The 21,491-nt window shown below is 41.8% G+C and overlaps 1 long non-coding RNA gene across 1 annotated transcript in view; it reads right to left on the bottom strand.

Annotated features, from left to right (window-relative positions):
• LOC128471984 (uncharacterized) overlaps positions 1–18,841 on the bottom strand; it is a 117,819-nt gene extending 98,978 nt beyond the window's left edge. The window contains exons 1-2 of the long non-coding RNA XR_008346138.1: positions 18,766–18,841; positions 18,062–18,194 (exon numbers count right to left, since the gene is read on the bottom strand). This is a non-coding gene — a long non-coding RNA (uncharacterized LOC128471984). The remainder of the gene's footprint in view (positions 1–18,061; positions 18,195–18,765) is intronic.
• Between the last annotated feature and the right edge of the window lie 2,650 nt (positions 18,842–21,491).

The following is a 21,491-nucleotide window of genomic DNA, read 5'->3' on the forward strand; positions in this document are numbered from 1 at the left end:
CCTTCATGACAGTCAACAGTCAAGAATGGTGGTGGCCTAGCATGGAGATGATTTGCTGCACTAGGACCTCTATGCTGAAGGGAATATAAATACTGCTTTGCAACAGAGGTGTTTTGGCAGGCGTTGAGAAAAGCATACTCGAAAGCCCAAAACATCAGGCAGGGGACATATATATGGATAACTGTAACTGTGCAATGATAACGGCAAAGCCTGCTGAGCTGATCTTGCAAGAAACACAAGTTGGCTATGCACGAGACACCATTATATCAGTAAGACGTCTTAAGGTGCAATGAGTGATTTAACTTTAGCTGCTAAGTATGCAGCAAATGTACTTTTAACATTACAAAAGCTCAATTATCTCACGTTTTGCTGGATTTAAAGGGTTTCGCTCGTTTTGCTTTCGAGTCTCTGTTGACCCCAACAGGTGCTTTCATGCTCAGGTAAGAGTGCTCCTTCTGCATTTATCCACCAGTTCCACCAATGACTTCTGGTGGTTCTTGATCATGGTAGATCTAATTGGACATTCTATAGAATAGGACTATCTGATAACAAAGCTTCTCCGACCACATAAGTTATGTGGCTAGTAACGAGAAACAAGGAGGGTAGAAAAGAAGGACGTAGGGGCTGGAATTAAGTGGGGGGGGGAAATCACTTTAGATAGGGTGCCAAAAATGCAGAGGCCATCCTGCTACGATGACATCTTCAGCGTTGAAAGAATTCTTGGCAGCGATAGTTGCATATGCAACCTATTGTTGGAATAACTATTTTGTGACTCCATCAAGCCCATATTCCAATTTCAGCATTTCTTTTGTAATAAATTAAAATGGGCGAGTTTACTGATTTATAATGTTGGTTGTGATATCCTAAACATATGTGTGTTTAGTCAAAAAAAGAGCATCACAAATAACATTCTGCTTTTATGGAGCGGATGATAAAATGTTCAGATGTAGGTTCTCGTTGACAATTCTTATTTTCAGCCACAAGTCATGCCGAATATAACATTTTAATGATTGCAACAGATCATTCGTAAAAGGTGGTAAACATTTTACATGCCACCAACCCTGGAAGGAAGCATTTGAAGAGTTGCACAACTACAGCTTCTAGCACTGAGTCATAGCCGTCTCATTTGCAACTCATGAAGCATTAACGTCTGGCGTAATCCATTATTATGGGCTCCACTTGTATACCCCAAGTTGCCGAATATAATGCAATCTGGCCACAGATTCCCTATCCCTGCTGTAGCAAACGCTTCACATAACCATCCATATATTGCCCATTATGCCATCTAACGCTCCCTATAACGTCTCCTATTGCTCGATATAACCTGTCCCTATGACACCTCCTAATGACCAATCAACTCTGCTCCATATAACACGTTCTTACACAGTAGGTCTTCATAACACCCCATATGACCCTTAATTATCTTTCTGGCCATAAAAACCCTATCACCCCAAGGATTTCCCATATAATGCTCCCTATAACACCTCCTATTATCCCATAGCCAACATCCTATAACCCAACATTGCTCAATATCTTCTACTCATAGCTCGTTTATTTCATATAACCCCTATTTCATATATATATATATATATATATATATATATATATATATATATATATATATATATATATATATATATATATATATGATATAACTACAGCTCCCCATGTATATGTTTCACCTTAACCTCTCCATCCAGGCAATATGACCCCTTCCTATATGTTCCTTTAATGTCTCATATAGCTCTACCTATAAGCTACCCCAATCTAAAGGATCTGCGACATTAGAAATCCATTTCAGTATCTCTTACTTATCAGTTGTCTGCTGCTAATTAGGTGTAAGACATTTACTGACACACAGGTGTAAAAAGGATGACCGGGGCGTCCTACACGTCATGTCACTTACTGAACGACACTGCTGGGGCTACCAACTGGTCTCCCTTTGTAACTGCTCGGCCGTCACCCGAGTCAAACCGAAAGAGAGGAAGAGGAAGGGTCAGTAAAGAGATACGGGAAGCATTGCCTGAACAGCAGGGAGTGTACGAAGACTGCTTTACAGCCGGCGCGACTGATTAATTAAACTGTGTGTGGGACACGGGGATGCTGTTTACCGTCTCACTTTAAGTTTCTGGAACGGGACCCGGCAAAAACCACTAAAAGACAAATATAAATGAGTTTACACAATTTGGAGGCAAGAACCTTCAAGGACCAAGTCTTCTACTTTTCTTAAAGTGAAGATATCAGCAAATTATTACATGCTGAAAAACCATGGCCATGTATACTACAACCCCCCCCCCAAAAAAAACCGGAATCCTAACAGAAATATATGCGGGAAACATATAGCAGAAAAATGGCGGTCGTCCAGATGTAACATAGGCTGAGCCCCCTACCCAGTTTAACATCCACCGTCATAATACACAAGATGGTTAAAGGCTTACATCACGACGCACAGTACCCCAACGCTCCCAAAGGGCTTATGGATGTCCTAGGGGTTCAATGGGTTCCTTTTTTTCATTTTAGAGAACAGGGGTGTTTTTGGCACGGAGTAGGACGGTCTTCGTTGGGGTTTTGCATCCATGTGATGGATTTGGAAGAGTATTTAACAGCAATTTTGCTGCCATGTGTTAATTATGTTCATACCTATGGTTCCCGTCCTGAAGACTGCAGGCTGCATTCTTTCGAAATGAAATACATTCTTCACATGCATCGCAAGCATGGAGATAGAAACCGGATAGTGTAACTTTAAATTCACGTGAAGCCCCCTTGTAACTGCAGAATCCCCCCTACACATTGTAACCGCCTCGCAGCCATTTGCACTGAAAATGTAGAGAAAGCAGCTCGCCGCTTTAAAGTTACACGGTGCTTCCTCGGAGCCATCTTCGCTATCGAGACAAGAGGACAGTCAGCAATGGCATGTTTTTGATTTGTCTACTTTTAACTAGATCCCGTCCAGTGATCCGGTATAAAAACAAGACCTTATTGCAGTTTACCGAGAAGAAGTTTCTTCTGCTAGAAGTGACTAGAAGAAGGCAGTCAGGGGGAACGTAACGAATCTCAGAGGGAACAGCGGCTGAATTTGAATAACCCTTCTTTGAGAAAAGCCAAAAGTTCTCTTTAACCAGAAACAACTCTTTAGTAGCACACGGTCTACGTGGATAGTCCTCTAACCTATTAGGATTTATTTATTAATGAAAGAGTTAGCTGCAGAGTTTGCTGGAGAGTTGCCCTGAATGGCTATTGACAAGAAGGGTTGATCCGACTCGGCAAAGTGAATTAAATCATGTGCGGTGACTTCGGCAAGTAGAAACTATCTTTCTAAATTCTCTACGAAAACAAAATCCAAGGTGTCGTTATCCAATAAGATACAGCGGGGCATACGAGACCTTCGTCAAGCAGTCACTAGTTGCTAATTGGAGTCATGCGCCTCTCTACAAAAAGCCTTGTGTGATTTTACCATGTATTACACATCGCTCGGCCGTTGCGCAACGAGGGGAGTCATCATGCTGCTATCACCAGAAGTTTCATAGACCACAGCTTTTTGGGGAAGGTTATTTTCATTATAAGAAGTAACTAGACAGAGAGTTGTGGTCTGAAACACACGTGATGGACCTCCGTCTTACGTGCGTTGGTGTCACACTCGTATAGAAAACTTTCACCGCAAACCAGTTGTGAAATAAGTGTTACACGGCAGGTTAAGAGACCTGATTTTTACATTATAATGCAACAATTTAAATCTTTATTTTAACTAAAGAAGGCTTTTTTTTATCCATTCTTACGTAACATGGAGACACGTTACAACAAACCATTGTACTCTTTAAATATATTTACTTCCAAGATAGGGTTTCCATGGCTACTTAGCACCCATTTTTCCATATTTCTACTAGAAAAAGATGTAAAGAGCCACTGGTCAGGTCGGCCGGCGTACAACATCACCCATATACCATGGTCATAAATCAGCAGAATGGCTTGAAATGACCGGGGACTCCGGTTCTCTACTTTAGACAGAAGCCTGCGATATCATGTTTACTTTGCTTACATTTCATACCCCAATCTGCAGTCTACAGAAAAGGCTATACGTATAGCGAGTCTCCGAAGTTTAACAGACGCCGTGTCAGCTCCTTCTAGCTGCGGCTACGTAACTTTATCCGCGTCTCCTGTAAAGGTAACAGAGAGGGCCAAGGAACTGCTGCTAATTGAACCTTTTTGTGTTTTATCTAAACGTATCACATAATAATGGAGAATTAACAGCTTTAGGCTAGGTTTTATTAATGGTATCGTGATATACATAGACAACCAGATCCCGCCAACACTCTAAGCAGCACATGAAGCTAATAGCAATCTGTCTACAAAACGCAACTGCTCGCCATGGCTGTATAGATGGAGATATGCATCAAGAGGGGCTTTTAAGGACCATTAAAGCTAAGGAATAACAGAACTAAATCTGTTATATGGATCAAGGTGAGGAAGTATAGGGATAGCTTTGAAGGACATTTTTGGGGGATCTAACCACACATGTATTCCTTCTCCATGAAGCCTATTTCAATGTTTGCTTGGGCTATCATGGCGGGAAGCACAAAGCCGTTATCACGGTGCGGTGCTGAATTTGATTAGACATTCAGTCAAGACATTCAAGCAATGCCTGAAAACATGTCCAAAGCCCAAAACATGTCCAAAGCCCGCAAGGTCCTCGTAAGTCCGGCTTGAGCTGCAGATGCACCCGTTTCAACATCTATTGTTACCAGACTGGTGGTAATACTTAACGTATAGCACGTAAGCCGTTTATGAACTACACTATCCAGTATTCCTCCACCAGTCTCCATATTTTCAGATGGACTGCTAAGAAATGTCAGTTCACCACCAAACCAGCCTCAGAAAGCAAATGATTAGCGGACGTACGCTGCCTGGTAAATACATGGAATGTAAATGGAGAATTACCGAGTATAAATAGAACGTTACTCGATGCATGGAATGCGTTCATACTTACGCTCAGCTTAACACCGATACACACAGCCGGCTTGTGAAAACCCTTCATTAACAGATCAGATGTGGGTTTTCTGGGCCCTTAATACAATAAGTGGATTTTAATAACGTGTAAAAAAATAAAAAAAAAATAAAAAAAGGCTCACATTCCATGCCAACATGATTTTCTTTAACAAATGCAGCCTTTTTATACGCCGTATGGATATAGATTGGAAAGAAAAGCACCTATTCATGGCAATGATGTCCGAACGGCAGGTAGTACTATGTTCATTGGAACTCATCAAACTGACAGCTATCTCTGTATCCAGCCCAAACCCCTGAACCGGATCTCTAATACCCTCTAGCTGTTGTTGAACTACAATTCCCACCACCCATGGTCCACATAACAGATGTTGCCCAATCCTAGTTGGATAATTGCCCTGGTCCCTGTATTGCTTTCAAGCTCTCACCCTGAGGTCCTGCCGCACATGATAATACTGATAAAATACAGCTGGAATAAAAGGGCATAGTATCCATACATAGCCCTGAACAGGTTAACTCGCCGGTAGTGGCTGTCTGGGTGGACACGCTGCAGCTGCCTTCAGCAGATAATGGAAGGCAAGACTATCCTGCTGCAGATCAATACCATTAAAGTCCTCAACTTCCAAAAATAGTTATAAAATATCAATTACATACATTTTCATTAGCTAAATGTAATTATTAGGGATGATTCATTGATCGCGATCGTCTCTCAGTTCCTTGGCGGGCTACAACTGGCACCGAGCCAGGATCGGGGGGGGGGTTGATGGATGGCGCACTGGACAGGCTAAACCAAAACTGGCCAGAAAGTCTACGACTCGCCCATTACTGAGGAGGAGGGGGTTTAGTGTCGGAGATTAAACAACTTTCCATAAGCCTGCCTAGGAAATGATGAGATGGAGTATTCCAATCACAGCCTAATCGAAAGCATGGGCTTTGCTCTCTAGCCTTTCATTCAAAAACTGAGCTTAATGAGAAAATAATCAATTTATTTATAATTATTATTTATTATTATCAATAGATCTCACGCTAAATACAAACAGAAAGGTTATTAAAACATAAATATAATGCGCATTATAAATCCAGCCTATTTTACACTTTTCGGGATATGCAAGATTATCCCCCCCCCAATAAAACTACACCCCCTCCCCATTCTCTCTATTAAAGTTTATGTGAAGAATAATTAAGCCGGTTGCATTAAATATTAATCTCGGGTATTTGAGGTTATTTTGGAATTTTTACATTATTTCAATTATTAAGGAATGTTACGTAACTTAGAGGGTAGTCGAGCAGTGCCGGTATCCCCCCGGCTTTACTCACATGCGTACATCGGTACTGTTCTACAGGGTGGTGTTGTATTTTTTATGACACTTGTCCCTAAAAATAATCAAAAGGTTATTTCAGGAGACTTTGGAATTTTGCACCTGTGCACAATAAATTGGTGGGTTTAAGCGTGTGGACGGCGTCCCCCAGGAAGGAGGTGGACAGAAGAAATGTTTAATTTTAATCCAGAAGTAAAATTATACTTTTTAGAAGAAAAAAAACATATAAAAATAAGTTTGCAGATGTAGCAGATCCTATCCTGTGTAAAAAAAAAAATAGAAAAAATATATGATTAAAACTAAATAATTATCCTTTTTTGTAATTTTGTCAGCACAGATTATAACAACCACATAATATGCACATTAAAGTGGTAGTTAATTTTTACACATTTTGAGCCTGATGACATCAGAGGAAGAACAGTGATGCAATAGGAGGACTGGGGGAGGGGCTAAGCTTTGCCAGCCAGCTAAAGTCCCTATTTTCTATAACTGGACATGCAGTTTCTGCACTGCTTGATAGGAACGAGCCCGTAAACATGGTAGAAGCAAATTTCGACTGTTAAACACTTTGGAATGAACTCAGCAGGGTCCAACCAACAGGTTCCGAGGAGCTGCACTTAAGTTCATGTTAGTAAGCAGCAGCATGGTAGGAAAGGCTGGCTTGGCCGAAAGAGTAAAATTCCATGAAGATCTTCTATCCTTGGAAGCAAATGTTTTAAAATGTTCCCCGCCCCTGAATATGCGGGCACCCATTAGTAGCCATTTGGCTAGATTTGCTTACCTAATTCATGTCATTGCTTTGAGATGCGTTTCATTCTTATCTCCCATTAATCAGTTGACCTCAATTACTCCATACGCTACACTTGCCATTCATGAAAAGCGCAGGTATGCTAGCGTGGCAAGCATGTTTACGTGTACATAGCAACATTACCCTGTTACTTTAAAATGCTCACATTTTGCCCCATTTCATCATTTTCTTTACTCTAATTAATTCAGCAGTCATGTTCCCCAATCAGAGGGCACCGCTAGGTTATAAAATTTGTGCCAAACCTTTAAAGACATGTCCCAATGATTTCTGTGTTGCTGTTATAAATTTAAAACTATGAAATAAAGAACGCATTCATACATTCCTAATGATTTCTATGTGTTTACGATTCCGGAGCACCCACTTGCCATATTGTCTAGTTCACCGATCCATCAAAATCTGTATTTAGGGACCTCTACTAAAGGGCTCTGGACCTCAAGTCCTACCCCATATCATTTGCAGGCATCAAAAAACTAAATATCTAAGCAAAAAAAACCGTGTGAATGCAATGCAAAGCCTAAGGCTCTATTTGAGAAATTAAATGGTTCTTTCCTGCTCCCACGTCCTATTTCAGCCCAAAGAGTTTATTGATAAATGTTAGACCACAATTCAGTTAGATGCATAAGCATTCAAGACCTCAAAAAGTACCCTTTTCAGGTCTATTTTACTTATACATTGGGTCAAGCCCCATGCCCTCTCTTCTTCACTTTTGTGTCATCTCATGGATCATCGTGAAGCGTCCTGAAGACCACCGGTTTTCTACAGACCGCAGCGTAATTCACAATGTTCTAGGTGGATCAGTGCCTTCTACATCAGCAAAATTGTAGGTGGAGGTACAAAAAGTATCACTTTGACATTAAAAAAAAGCAACTGTTTCTTTGCATGGGTATCGAAAGAAAGAAAAGGAAAGTCCAGTGGACAGCTGGTGGCCTTTGTAAAGCTATATTATCAGCTAAAAAACAGAACTGGCTTACTTAATAATTGTGCTGTACACGGCATATAGAAAATAAAAAAAGTGAAACACTTAACACCATGTCTCTTTTTCACAAATTTCCCACAAAAATAATTTTCTCGAATCCCATTTAGAGGACTTGATGTCTGCACGCAAGCTGACATCATAGCAACAGGCAGTATTTATGTTTGGTAATAGTGATGTCAGCCCCAGAGATGCATATACTTGCAGGGCCCCTGGCACTTGAAGTGTTAAGGGCATATGATCTGTTTTCTGTTTGGGTGTGAACGTCTCTTTTAGCAGACTGTTGATGTCTTGGTTAGTGGCATACAGTAGCTATGAGTCTAGCGTTGTCTGCATCAGATAACAATATGTCTCCTGAGTCCAGCCCTCCCGGTGACTGAAGTCTGGGCTGATATGGCGATAACCCCAAGAAATGCCGCACTAAGAACATCAGCCAAGTGCATTATCAGTCTGACCCCAATGCAAACATCTCCTGATAACCCTCTCAGCACAGAATGATAAGGACCCTTAGAGCTTCACGAAGTTCTCAGATATCTGCTGCCAATGTAAGTCCAGGTTAAATCAAGCACCAACCTCTAGACATTCTATATGACAAAGTTAAATCAGCCAACATAAGCATGCAATCATTCCAACAATTCTACATAGAACCGAGTTGATGTTAAACGTATATATGAATAATTAAAACATGGATATTTTTCACATTTTACAGTTTGCGCAGTCCGTGTCACAGACACAGTAGAGTCTAGATCTTGATTTACTTCTATTACTTACTGTTTGTATATAAGCCATGAAATGTAAACAATAGGCCGTCATATATTGCGGTCCAGCTTTGGAAAGTTGATTGAATGAGTGCGGTATTCATGGAACAGCAAAAGAAAACGTATGTTCAAGTTGGGGTACCCATCAAAAACTCCAATAGAGGAGGCCGAATACAAATGAGGCCAATGATCGTAGGGATGCCCCTGCTCCATAACCTATCCATTGATCTGTTTCCCATGTACTGGAAAGTTGGTCATAATAGATTGCTGATCATCTAATTTGGTTTTATTTGTCCTTATAGTCACAGGAACCTAAAACGAAGAGGTCACCATACCAACATCAGAAGACATGTGTCCTTTCAGCCAGAGGGTTCAACAGCCACGTATTCTAATCCACGTCTTCCTACGCCAAGATGGTCACGAGCCAACAAGACCATAAAAACCCTTAAAAGACCTCATTTATATTGTTAGGTCAACAGCACCAGGAACGATTGCTTAGTTTCTAACGCTACTTACGTTTCAAAGTGTGAAACGGCATCGCATATCTCCTACAACCGTATGGCCGTTATTACACGATATTCATTAATTGCAATTTTCCGAAACTGCTATATTTAATCGCAGGGCAAACTCATATCAGCCAGCTGCGTATTATTTCAAGTTTTATTATAAGTGGAGCAAAGCAAATGAACAAAAGGTCCCCAGTCATTATTTCCCCTTTATCTCCTCAAGATGGAAACAGCATTGATTTTTATTTTAAGACAAATACAGTTATCATTGGACACAAACTAGGCATGAACTATTTATGATCTCAGCGTTCTTTCTGCAAAATTGCCGCTCTAAAGCTAGCTATTGATTTTCTATTTGGGAGGAATTTTGCAAAATTAGGTTACGCTTTTTTCGTCGTGAAAGGCTTTTTATTTTTTTTTATTATATGGGGAGGGCTGAGAGGGGAAACAAAGTTTCAGTTTGATTTTGCAGTAAAAGTTAATGAAGAGAAGCCTGGGGCCATGTTGTTATATACTGCGAGCGACCTAATACTGATATTGACTTAGTGTCTGCCCCAAGAGACACACAGCTTTCATCTCCTCATAGTACATAGGGACCTATTTTTCTTTCTCCTTCTAATACCCAACATAATTTACAGGCACATGCAAATATACATAATTATATAGTCCGCTTCTTCTAATACATGTAACTCTCTAAGCCTCCTGATACACAGACACATCAAGAATATAAACATGAACCGCTTCTAATACATGAGGAATAAACACCACACACCGCCTAATGCACGCATGCTCAGATGTCTATTTGGGCCCATTGGGGAACGAGGGTTGATGAGGTTGCAGGAACTTCAAGACAAATGGGGCTATCCTCAACTAATGATGAGTAACACTCGCCGCATCAAAGGTCCAAGACAGCGAGGGATACCCTAAGAGTACGGGTTTTCTGCATATAGCAGCCTTCAGATGAGCCACAAGGTACCATTGCTGCCACACTGCTGCACTCAGAAATCCAAAGTACTAAGGGCAAAACTAAACTCAAATTCAAACATCAGGGTCAGGGCAGGCAAGCCGCCTCAACAGTTATGGTCAGATACCGAGAGGACAATAATTGTAAGGAGAGCACCCTAAAGATCACCAGAGTGGTTCAACGCACGCGGGAAGAGGAAGGGTCAGGTTTAGGATTACATGAACACCTAACAAAGAGTCAATTACGGAGAATATGGTGCCGTGAAAAGCGCGAAGGAGAAGAAAAGACAACACATAGGTCTCAAAAACGATTAGGCACAACCACGCTTCAGGGAGAACACCAAGGGTGCATCAAAAGTGTGGGGCAGAATTCAGTTGCATTGACCACCTAGAGGTCAGTCAAAGGATCTTCACATGTAAACTCTCTCCCTCATCAAAAAACAAATTATCAGACTATGTCCCCTTCCCACTTCTCCAGTCACCCTTATCTCTAATCTTAAAGCACACTGCCACTGAAACAGAAGCAGGGGAGGACTCATAAATGAGGCACTCAGTGTTTTATTACGCTACTCAACCAGCAGATAAAAGTACAAAGAGATGTGATCACTGGTGGGACACCCAGCAGACATGAAGGAGCACCACCCTGGGGTCGGCTACAGATTAGGGACAGGCTATGTACTGGTATCAGTTTAATGCAAAACTCTGTATCGGATCTAGAGCAAAGCAACCGGAATTCCAGATAAACAAACAGAATAATATATATAGAGGCAAGCTGGTAAACACTCCACGACACATGTACAGATTACAGGCATGTTCCACACTCTAAATCCACCCTGTGATATGATGAGAGGGTCCACAAAAATAATGGGTGTCTGGCTGATGACCCGACTGCGGCATGGCACAGATCACGCCTGGGATAAGCTACCCTATGGCCTGGGTGCACGATGAAGTGGACTCGTCCTCCAGACACCCATGACCTTGTTAGCGTCCAGAGAACCCAAAGATGGAAGGGGAGGAGGCATTTCAGTGGTTTGGCGCCATTTCCTTGTCTCTTGATCCAACTGGCTTACTGCCCACTACTAAAAAACATTAGCCCCTCTGGGTCCTGATGTTTGCCAGACCTAGAATATGAATAATATACCGGGGAATATGACAATGCTTTGTATATTAACTAACAAAGTTGAAACAAATCAACCTTGGCAATTAATATACAAATAATATAGTAGAGGGAACTGACAATTCCCTCTACTCCAGATTTGCATAAGGATGCCCCAGCCCTGCGCTCTTCTGTAAATATGTTGTTTTTTTCATACAAATATGCCATGTAAAGCCGGGATAGAAAGTAGCTGACTCATTCGTCAACCAGCATTTCCCATAAAGACCCCAACCAAGTCTTCCAGCGCAGACACCCGGCTCTGCTGACTAAAGGCTTGCGAAAAACTATAACGTGACCAGAGAATCAGATTGCGTAACGTCACCAGCGATGATACAGAGAAATATTGGGTTGGATGGCAAGCCTCTTCACAAGGGGAAATTAATCATGACTGGCTGGAATTGCTATAATACCAGGCCCTTCAGACAGAATTCTGGGGTTATTACAGGGTATCTATGGGACTCGGTTCAACCTCCATCCTACCCTGTTGTGGACACAAAGTCCAGTTCTCTAGATGATGCATCAGCTGTAATCAAGAATGATGCCCACTAGACAATGCAGCACTAGAATGCGCGTTATTACGCAATCCAGTATTACCGTAAAGTGAGGAATGTTTGTTTTTATCACATTCTCTAAGTGAGAATCACAATCCGTGAAGCCTTAGAGTCAATTCATATTACAGGGGATCATGGTGTGTACCCGTATAATACCACTCATAGGTATGGAGAGTCTAAATCCTCCAGATTTGGTCTTCAATGTATTTCTCACACCGGCTAGGCAGAGATATCACAAATTTTTCTCCCACGTGCAGCTCAAGGTCCAACAAACTATGGCATGTTCTTCCTTTCAGATTTTCCATGTTGCACGCGTACAATTTAATAGCATATTCTATGTCCAGGCAATTCAGGGATCCCTTACAGTCTTTTTAGACTGATATCAAGTGATTTTAGCCCGGGGCATAAGATCAGAGAGCATCTTATAGCAATAAGTAATTCTTTACCGTGACGCGGGAAGCCCACCCTTTGTCCATCTTTGCCGCTGTTTTCTAGTTTACATTTAAAACGTTCAGTACAAAGATTGCCTTTGCTCTAAACATAGAAATAATTGCAATAAATTATTAGCGTTACATTAAAATTGGTTTCATCTGTAGGAATTATCACAACTGTGTCAATAACCATCATTAACGCTTTCGTAGACGCATCTATTCTATCGACGGCAGTCAGAAGAGCTCATACGATGCTTCTAAGTCCGTTCTGGCAAAATGGTTAAAAACTGAATACAACCAAGACTGCAGGTTTCAGCCCAAATAGGGAGGTCTCGATATACTTTAATATATTATACACATGGTCAGCTCCTTTCAGGACTAAAATGCTTTTAAAAAATCCACTGTTCTAGAAAAGGTTTCTGGACGGAGTGGGGGTGCAGGGGCGGCGTGCGTGCATTATTGTTTCACAAATTCAATCATATCCAAGCTTTTAACTTTAAAAGCTTCAGAGTGCTGCCTTCCCATCCAGTGGACTGACCGCCCTGATTGCTTGTGACAGGGCACAGTAACCATTTAGTGGTCCGTAATAGCACGAGATGAAGCGGCGCGGCGGACGCCGGCCCGGCGTTAAATAGCAGTTCTGTTCTCCTGGGTACGGGGAGATCGGTAGGACTCTGCCTGCTTAACGCAGCTGATTTCCGTGTTAATTGTAGTGGTGGGTTCAGGGAGCCCTGTGATCAGATCACGCGGCGGGACCTCGGCAGACAGACGGGTATACAGAGGAAGAGCCAGGAATAGGAAAGCTTTGGCGCACGCGCGGTGACTTTATGTTCACTGATCCCAGGACACGGCGCTGCGATACTAACGTACTTTTCCAATTGGCTCAATAAACCCGACAGAAAACTATTTCACAGACATTTAGCACGTTCAACATTCAAGCACCAGAATAGTTTTTTGTTTTTTTTTTATATATATAACATCCCCATTCTGGGTGGGAACAAAGAAAATTAACCCACTGAAAAAAGAGTACATTGTGTGTGTCATAGATATATTATATATACACACACACACACACACACACACATACATACACACACACAAACATACATATACATATATATAAAAAATATATATATATTTTTTTTACAAGATTATTGTTTTATTGATGAGATCCATCCTTATTTTTTTTTAGGTCAACAGCTATGTTTGTTCTGAGTATAGTAACTTTCGTTGAGTTCTAAAATATAAGATTCTTGGTAATGGTGTAGTATATTATTACATTAAAAAGTTGTTTTTTTCTTTTTTACGCATAACTTACATGTATATAACCATCTCCCAAGTAAAAACCCTTTAGGATGTCCGTGGATATCATGACCTCTGAATTAAAGAGCCTGATCACTTAACTCATATGACCCCCCCAGTGACCCAAACACATTTTTTTATGGACAAACAAAATGCATTACTTGGATGAGGTCAATGAAAGAACCAAAATCTACCCCAAAACGGGGAGGCTTCCCATTTGTAATTAAACATGAATATGGTAGCGGATGGACCTTTTACAGCAGGGAGAGCGTTATGTTATTAAGAAACTTTCTCCTATGGTCATAAAATGCCACCCCACAAACTCAGTAGATTTACTGGAGTAAAACCCATAGGCGAGAAAGTTCCTAAATCGGACCTTGTTCCAGTTAGCTTTGGTTAAAGGGGTTTAAATAAAACGAAACACAGAGGGGACTTCTGTTTAGCTCTGTCATCCTACGAACACCGATCCAGTAACAAGGGAGGGCAAGCCCGTTTCATAAACATATATTTTGGTTTCATTTCACGATGAAGTTCCTTTATCCCAGAAGTCGTTTTGTGAGAGTGCTATCAATAGACATTGGTCATAATGAAAGCGATATCGGGTGCGAAGAAAGGGAGAACAGAGAAAAGGGGACATGGGGGGGGTATAAGCAGGACGATGAAAGGGGGAAAACACTTTACAAAGAAGGCTGGAATCACTACAAATTGTTCAGCGCTACAATATTAAAACAAGAAACACGCGCGTTCCTTGAAAAAAGTTTCTCTTTATCCAAGTCATCAGTGAGAGTAGCTGGTATAAAAAAAAAAAAAAAAAATACTCCCAGAAAGAAAAAAAAAAAACCTTCAAGATAAATAAAACCTAAGAAGAAAAAACTAGTAAAACCTAACTTTTTATAACTATTGTTAGCAACAGAATCGTAAGGGAAAAATTCAGATTATAGTGGGATGTTGAAGACAATGGATAGGTTTCGGTGAGAAACCAGAAAAATCAGATTTTCACCGTGAGGTTTGCTGAAACGTTAGGAAACGCAAGCCCTTGTAGCGCTGCGGCAGTTTAAGGGTCAGTTATGCAATGTGGTCGGTTTGTAACCATGGTTTGGAAGAACACTTCCCGCTATGGCCACGTAGCTCAGCAGCATCGTCCGACGAGTCACCCAATGCCTTGGTGTCCTTAAGAACAAGTCAGAATGGCGGCCGGCCGATTAGCAACTGCCAATGATTACTGTTTATTGTTTAATATAGCGCCGTCATATTCCATAGCGCTGTACAGTGGGTAGACAGGATATAACTATAAATACTTATATCGATTTTCCCAAATCCAGCGTTTTTATAGCACAGTACACTAAATAAACCCATTTAGCAGTGTTTACGGGGCAAAACGAGCAATATACGGTGTTTGAAACGTATATACGTACCGAGGGGACATCCGGTCCTATACACGGTTATTCTAAATATATATTAAATATATATTTATTAATAAAGGGATTTCGTAATGTAAGAAGCTGTGACAGTTCCTCTTTAACCCTACTGAAGATATAAGGAACTAGCGAGGAGTGCGGGAACCCGGCACCCCTCTAAACCGATTTCCTTACCCGGGGAAATCATCTGTTATACTTCTTTAGGGAGCACTCAGTACGGTTATGGAATATTATATGCCATGGATATTTAAGGGTGGACCTCTTTGTGGCCAGACAGGTGAAAATTCACATTATCCTGAGTTCTGGCCTTTGCTGAAATTTGCACGTACCAAGAGGAGCGCTCGGATAATCCTATTTTCCCCTGAGGAACTTCAAGATTCCGATTTCTCCGGAACTGAGTGGCCATCGATCTAACTGAGAGGGGATCGCAAGAGCTACCAAGGTCCTACAAGATCTTCTGTCATGCAAGTTGTGATGGTAATGGACCCAAGTTACTCCAATTTGGGCTAAGAGGGGTAAGCATGCTGAAATAGGTAATCTTAAAGTGAAGCTCAAACCAAGATGGTCCTTATTAAGTAGACCCTAAGTGATTTGAAAACATCAAAGGCAAATAATATTTTCAACACTTGATTTTAATACAAACTTTGGTTCCTTTCTCCTGTTCTATCAGTAAGACTTTTGGCATGATTTCGGGACAGCTTGTTAAAGCCAGCTCGGAGGGCGATATCAATGCATTGTTAGACATGGTGCTGTTACCACACTAACCCTTCCTCTTCTGTGAACTTCATGGTCAGCGTAATCCTTGCATTCGGCTAATTATCTGCCCCAAGACTTGCGCAACCAAAAGAAGAATGTATTCAGTCTCTGCCTGGCTCCGTGTCTGCACGCTGAACACTTTCAGCAAATAGAGGAACCAAAAGGAGAACATGTTTCATCCCCTAATCATTTCTCAAAACACAAAACATGGTTTCCAAAGAAAATCAGAGTAAACAACACAAGAAAAACAAGCTGGTAACTTTATAGTTACATTTATAGAGGCAACCACTTGGACACCATAATGTACTACTCAACAGTTACACGTTAGATTAAGCATTTCTCATAATACACATTCTTGAAAGTTCCCAAACTAAAGCAGACAAGAAATAGGAGACTCCATTACGAGCACATTATATATACATATATATCTATATATATCTATATATATATATACACCGATCAGCCATAACCTTATGACCACCTGCCTAATATTGTGTAGGTCCCCCTTTTGCCACCAAAACAGCCCTGACCCGTTGAGGCACGGACTCCGCTAGACCTCTGAATGTGCTGTGCTGTGGTATCTGAACCAAGACGTTATCAGCAGATTCTATAAGTCCTGTAAATTGCGAGGTGCGGCCTCCATGGATCGGACTTGTTTGTCCAGCACACCCTACAGATGCTCGGTTGGATCTGGGAATTTGGAGGCCAAGTCAACACCTTGAACTCGTTTTTGTGTTCCTCATCCCTGAACCATTTTTGCTTTGTGGTAGGGCTCATTATTCTGCTGAAATATGCCAATGCCATCAGGGAATACCGTGTCCATGAAAGGGTGTACATGGTCTACAGAAATGCTTAGGTAGGTGGTAAATAACATCCATATGAATGGCAGGACCCAAGGTTTCCCAGCAGAACATCGCCCAAAGTATCACACTGCCTCCGTCGGCTCGCCTTCTTCCCATCCTGGTGCCATGTGTTCTCCAGGTAAGCGACACACGCCGGCCATCTACGTCATGCAAACAAAAACGTAATTCATTAGACCAGCCACTTTTCTTCCATCGCCCCGTGGTCCAGTTCTTAAGCTCATGTGCCCATCGTAGGCACTTTTGGCCGTGGACCGGGGTCTTTCCTGATGTTCTGACACCTTTCTATCAGAATCAGCATTAACCACTTTTGATAGGTACTGCAGGCACTGCTGCAGAAGAGCTGCAGTTTTGGAGATGCTCTGGCCCAGTCCTGCTTCTAATACATAAACTCTGAGTTTGAAATGTTTACTTGCGGCCTAATATATCCGACCCACTTACTTAGTAAGTTACTTACTTCACCTGTCACTGGTCATAATGGTATGGCTGGTCGACATATATATAATTATATGTATATATATCTGGCAGATAGATGCTGGGTACATAGGATGGTATGGCACCCAGGTACACAGAAGGGCACGGTAGCCGGCAGCCGGGTGCCTAGCAGGCTACAGCAGCTGGATGTTGGGTGCATAGGAGGGTACGGCAGCTGGGTATACAGGAGTTTACATTATTCATCCATCACATGATGCAATAGACAATATATGTACAAAACACCTTAAATGCCATATTCTGCCCATAGGCCACAAAATTCTGACCTAATAAATAATAATATACTATCTGACCTCCAGTTCTATCTTTTCACACCAAACATGGCAGTGGCTCCCCAGAGTGCAGAACAAGAAGTATTAGGGTGCTGGTGACCCCGCTGTACCCCGGCCGCCGTGGTACTTTTAGCACAGCACTCAGGAAACCTTGCTGAAAACCAGTTTTAGGGGCAAAAGTGCAAAGAGTCACAGGAAACATTTTTTGCAAGCAGTAGAGAGCAATCCGGAGCGAGCTGGGTGTGCAGCAGAGGGGAAGCGTGAGCAACGCATGTTTTAGGGATATAAATACAGCTTTTGCAATAGATGGAGCAGCAGGCAGTGCGGTTTCTCGACACGTGATTCAGGGAGGAAACCGAGGATGTTATAGTAAAGGTGAACAAGAGGCTATTCTGACCAGGGATGGTTGCTGACCACTGCTGGAAAACGTCCTTATGCGGAAAAGGGTTAATTCTGAGTTGTAGCCAATGCAATAACAGGAAGGGTTTTCCATACCTGCCAACAGTCCTGGTTTTCATGGGACAGTCCTGCGGGTCAAGTCGCTGCCTTGCCGTCCTGCTTTCTGTTTCATGGGGTGTGATAAGAAGTGTGGCCGGGGGGGCATGGCTTTACCAATACTTTTAATGTCCTAAAGAAGAAAGAAAAGAAGGGGATTGGGGACTATATAAATATTATTGGTATTATTAATAAATATCGGGCAGGGTGACGTTAATCGCAGGCTGGGATCATCTTCCCGACAACAGGAAAAGTTAAGCAAAGGCTCCTTTAATGCAAATACCTTAAAAATGCTATATAAGCCATTAAAATATGGGCTGCTTTTTATTGCTTTTTTTAAAAAATAAATGTTGGCAGGTTTATTTTTTTGGTGACAGAGCAACGGCATGAAAAACAGGGAGCTCCTCCGCGGCTCTAATCCGTATTATGGCTACGAGTTACAAAGCAAGCTCTGTAAAGCAGCAAAATACGCTGATTCAACCAGAGGTGATGAATTAAAATAATTCCTGTAAAAAGATTTTATATATATTTAAGTGTGTGTGCGTTTCAATAGAGACCTGTGTGTATAGCCCACATTAAATTATAAGGGATTATAACTCAATTAGCGACTCAAACACATAATAGCATATTAGGAATATTAATCCAAGACATCTAGGTCTTAAAGCAAATTTATACCTCCAAAAAAATACATTAGGCATAATTACCTTTGTAAAATGTGGAGTGTCTTCTGACACCGAGCCTTTTTTATACGTCTGCAGCTGCAATTTCCTATTAAATAGAAAGATAATGAGAAAAGTGAGGCCGTGGATAACAGAATAGCGGAATTTCCCATAAGCAGATAGCGAGGGGTTTAACATGTTAGCTCCACCCAGTTCCAACTAGCCACGCCCATTTTTCTTTACCCCCTACACCATGCCAAGGTCAGTCTGTATCTCCTAAGCAGGACCGGGCCGCAATGTAACATTTTCCCCGACATCATAGAGCTAAGGGCCCGTTGACCATACCTCTGAACATATGAGGGGCAATTTTTGTTTTAGGGGTGTGGTTGGAGGCGTGGCTAAGGATGGGGCTATTTATCTAATCCAATAAGATGTTTAGAAGAAAATGTTTTTATTGCCATACTTTTATACGTAAATACATTTGTTGTTAGGTAAATATACGTTTTGATAACACATACGGCTCCATAGCAAACGTTCTGAGATCATTTTTGCCGTTTTTCTTTAAAACATTTAAAAAAACAGGCATTGATAAAAAGAACCACGTTTAGTTAATATGGCCCTCTCCAGGCTCGCTTTCCTTGTTTGCATTAGCAGCATATGGAACGGGTTAGGATTCTATGCTGTGTGTTAGTATGTCTTTCCTAACTCTGTATATGTATATAGGGTCTGGAAGGGCACACCGCTGGGTGTATACTTAATGTAAACGCAGTTTTATGTTGATGGAGAACATCGCACGGTTATCGTTAGCAGGAGGAGTAGGGCGCGGAATGGGGTTTTCCTGGTTGTAGCATATTTTTACCCATAGGTGTCTTATAACTCCCAACACTTAGTGTTGGGCTTCTGCAACTCTCATCATCCAAAGCCAAGCTGCATAAACAATATGATCCACAAGCAAAGACTACATCGTCAAACCACATTGTTCATCAAAGCCTAGGTACTCTCCAGCTGATATCTGTGGCATGAAAATGTGACGGTCACAAACCCATATTCACTAATGCGGGTTGAGAACCAGAGCTGGGGCTCTTGGCACCTGGGGCAGGGCCAAGGGTCCCAACCTGCTCTGAGGTCTACTTCTGAAAGAGCAAGGTGGAGCAGGGCACTGCGGCCAAGGGGCCCCAGCACACGTATCTCACCTTGCCCGTCTTGCCCCGTAGACATTACGGACCCGAGTGGGCTAGTCTAATGGAAACATCTGCTCTATGATAAGGTAGTAGAGCTAAAACCCATTTCCGAGGCTCCTGGGTGCATCCAACCCATAGGACAAGCTGTGTCCATGTTCAGTTAACCCCCTTCTGCACGCTTCCACCGCTAAATATCGCATCTCTTAGCCTTTAACAAGAACTGACATGTTTAGCTCAACTGTAGCTGAACTTTTAGGTTTTAGTAAATAAACTCTATAGAAACGGAAACAAACTACTAAAAGGAAAGGGTAAAATAATAATGTTTCAAGGGATTTCTCTCCACCGCCCAACCACACAGAGGTATGGAGTGTTCTGGATCGAACTAGCCGCTTGTCCTCAAATGATGTGGCCTCCAAATACCAGCCTCTAACACCTGCAAAGCTTTGGTTTGGTGGGTTTTTTTTTGTGAAGTTTTGCAATCCCAAATACTTGAATGATTCACCTCTTAGAGAGCGCATTGAAACCATATCGTTACCCCCGTGTCCGGCTCGCCAATGCTAACATGGTGTACATAGACCCCTTCGGCTTCATCTACTCTGTCTGCCTTTCCTGATGTAATCGGCCAATCGCTGTTCATGAATAAACATGACAGCATTGTGACATCGTGTTACACTTCTGAATTGGGGATTGTGATGTTATACATATAAATGTTAAATTATTTGTTTTATAAGAAACATAAAAACTAAATAACTCTTTGGTAACTAAAGAGAGCTGCCACCAGCACAGTTAACTACATTTTCAATTCCGCGTATATTTTTTTGGTAATTATTTGGGATAAGCTGATATCAGACAAGCTGTTTGGGGGAACACATGGCACAGACAAGGTGTTTGGGGGGGACACATGGCACAGACAAGCTGTTTGGGGGGGACACATGGCACAGACAAGCTGTTTGGGGGGACACATGGTACAGACAAGCTGTTTGGGGGGGCACATGGCACAGACAAGCTGTTTGGGGGGGGCACATGGCACAGACAAGCTTGCACTGTGGGACATTTTGCTTGTGAAGCTATGGTGCCCGGGGCAATTTTCACACAGGGGCTTTGTGGTTTCTAGTTACACCTCCCATGTGGCCACATGAGCTTAACCATGCAATAACACGGGGCTGGTGTCCGAATATTTCCAGGGCTGCTTTTTATTCCCACTCTGCCCACCAAAGCAGAAAGCAACCCAGAGACTCTGTGAAGCGTCTTTCCACCCAGAGACTCCGGGTCAAACCCAGAGAGCCTTCATGTTGACTGCACCCAAAGTTTAACCAAATACCTATTAATGCATCACTTTAATATTAAAATACGTTCTTCAAGAAGTTCCTTATAAAGGGTGTGCTGTTTCTGAAACTTTCATTTATTAATACTGCCTGTAGTTTGTTTTATATATATATATATATATATATATATATACATACATTGAACATGACAGACCCACTTTAAAGCTGATGTATGTTAATTATGTACTTTTGCATTAATTATTTTTTTTTACAGTCAGGGTCCTGAAGAATGACAGGCCTGCGTCAGATTACGTAAAGCGCCCTT

This window comes from Spea bombifrons, chromosome 13 (assembly GCF_027358695.1).
Source record: "Spea bombifrons isolate aSpeBom1 chromosome 13, aSpeBom1.2.pri, whole genome shotgun sequence".
NCBI lineage: Eukaryota > Metazoa > Chordata > Amphibia > Anura > Pelobatidae > Spea > Spea bombifrons.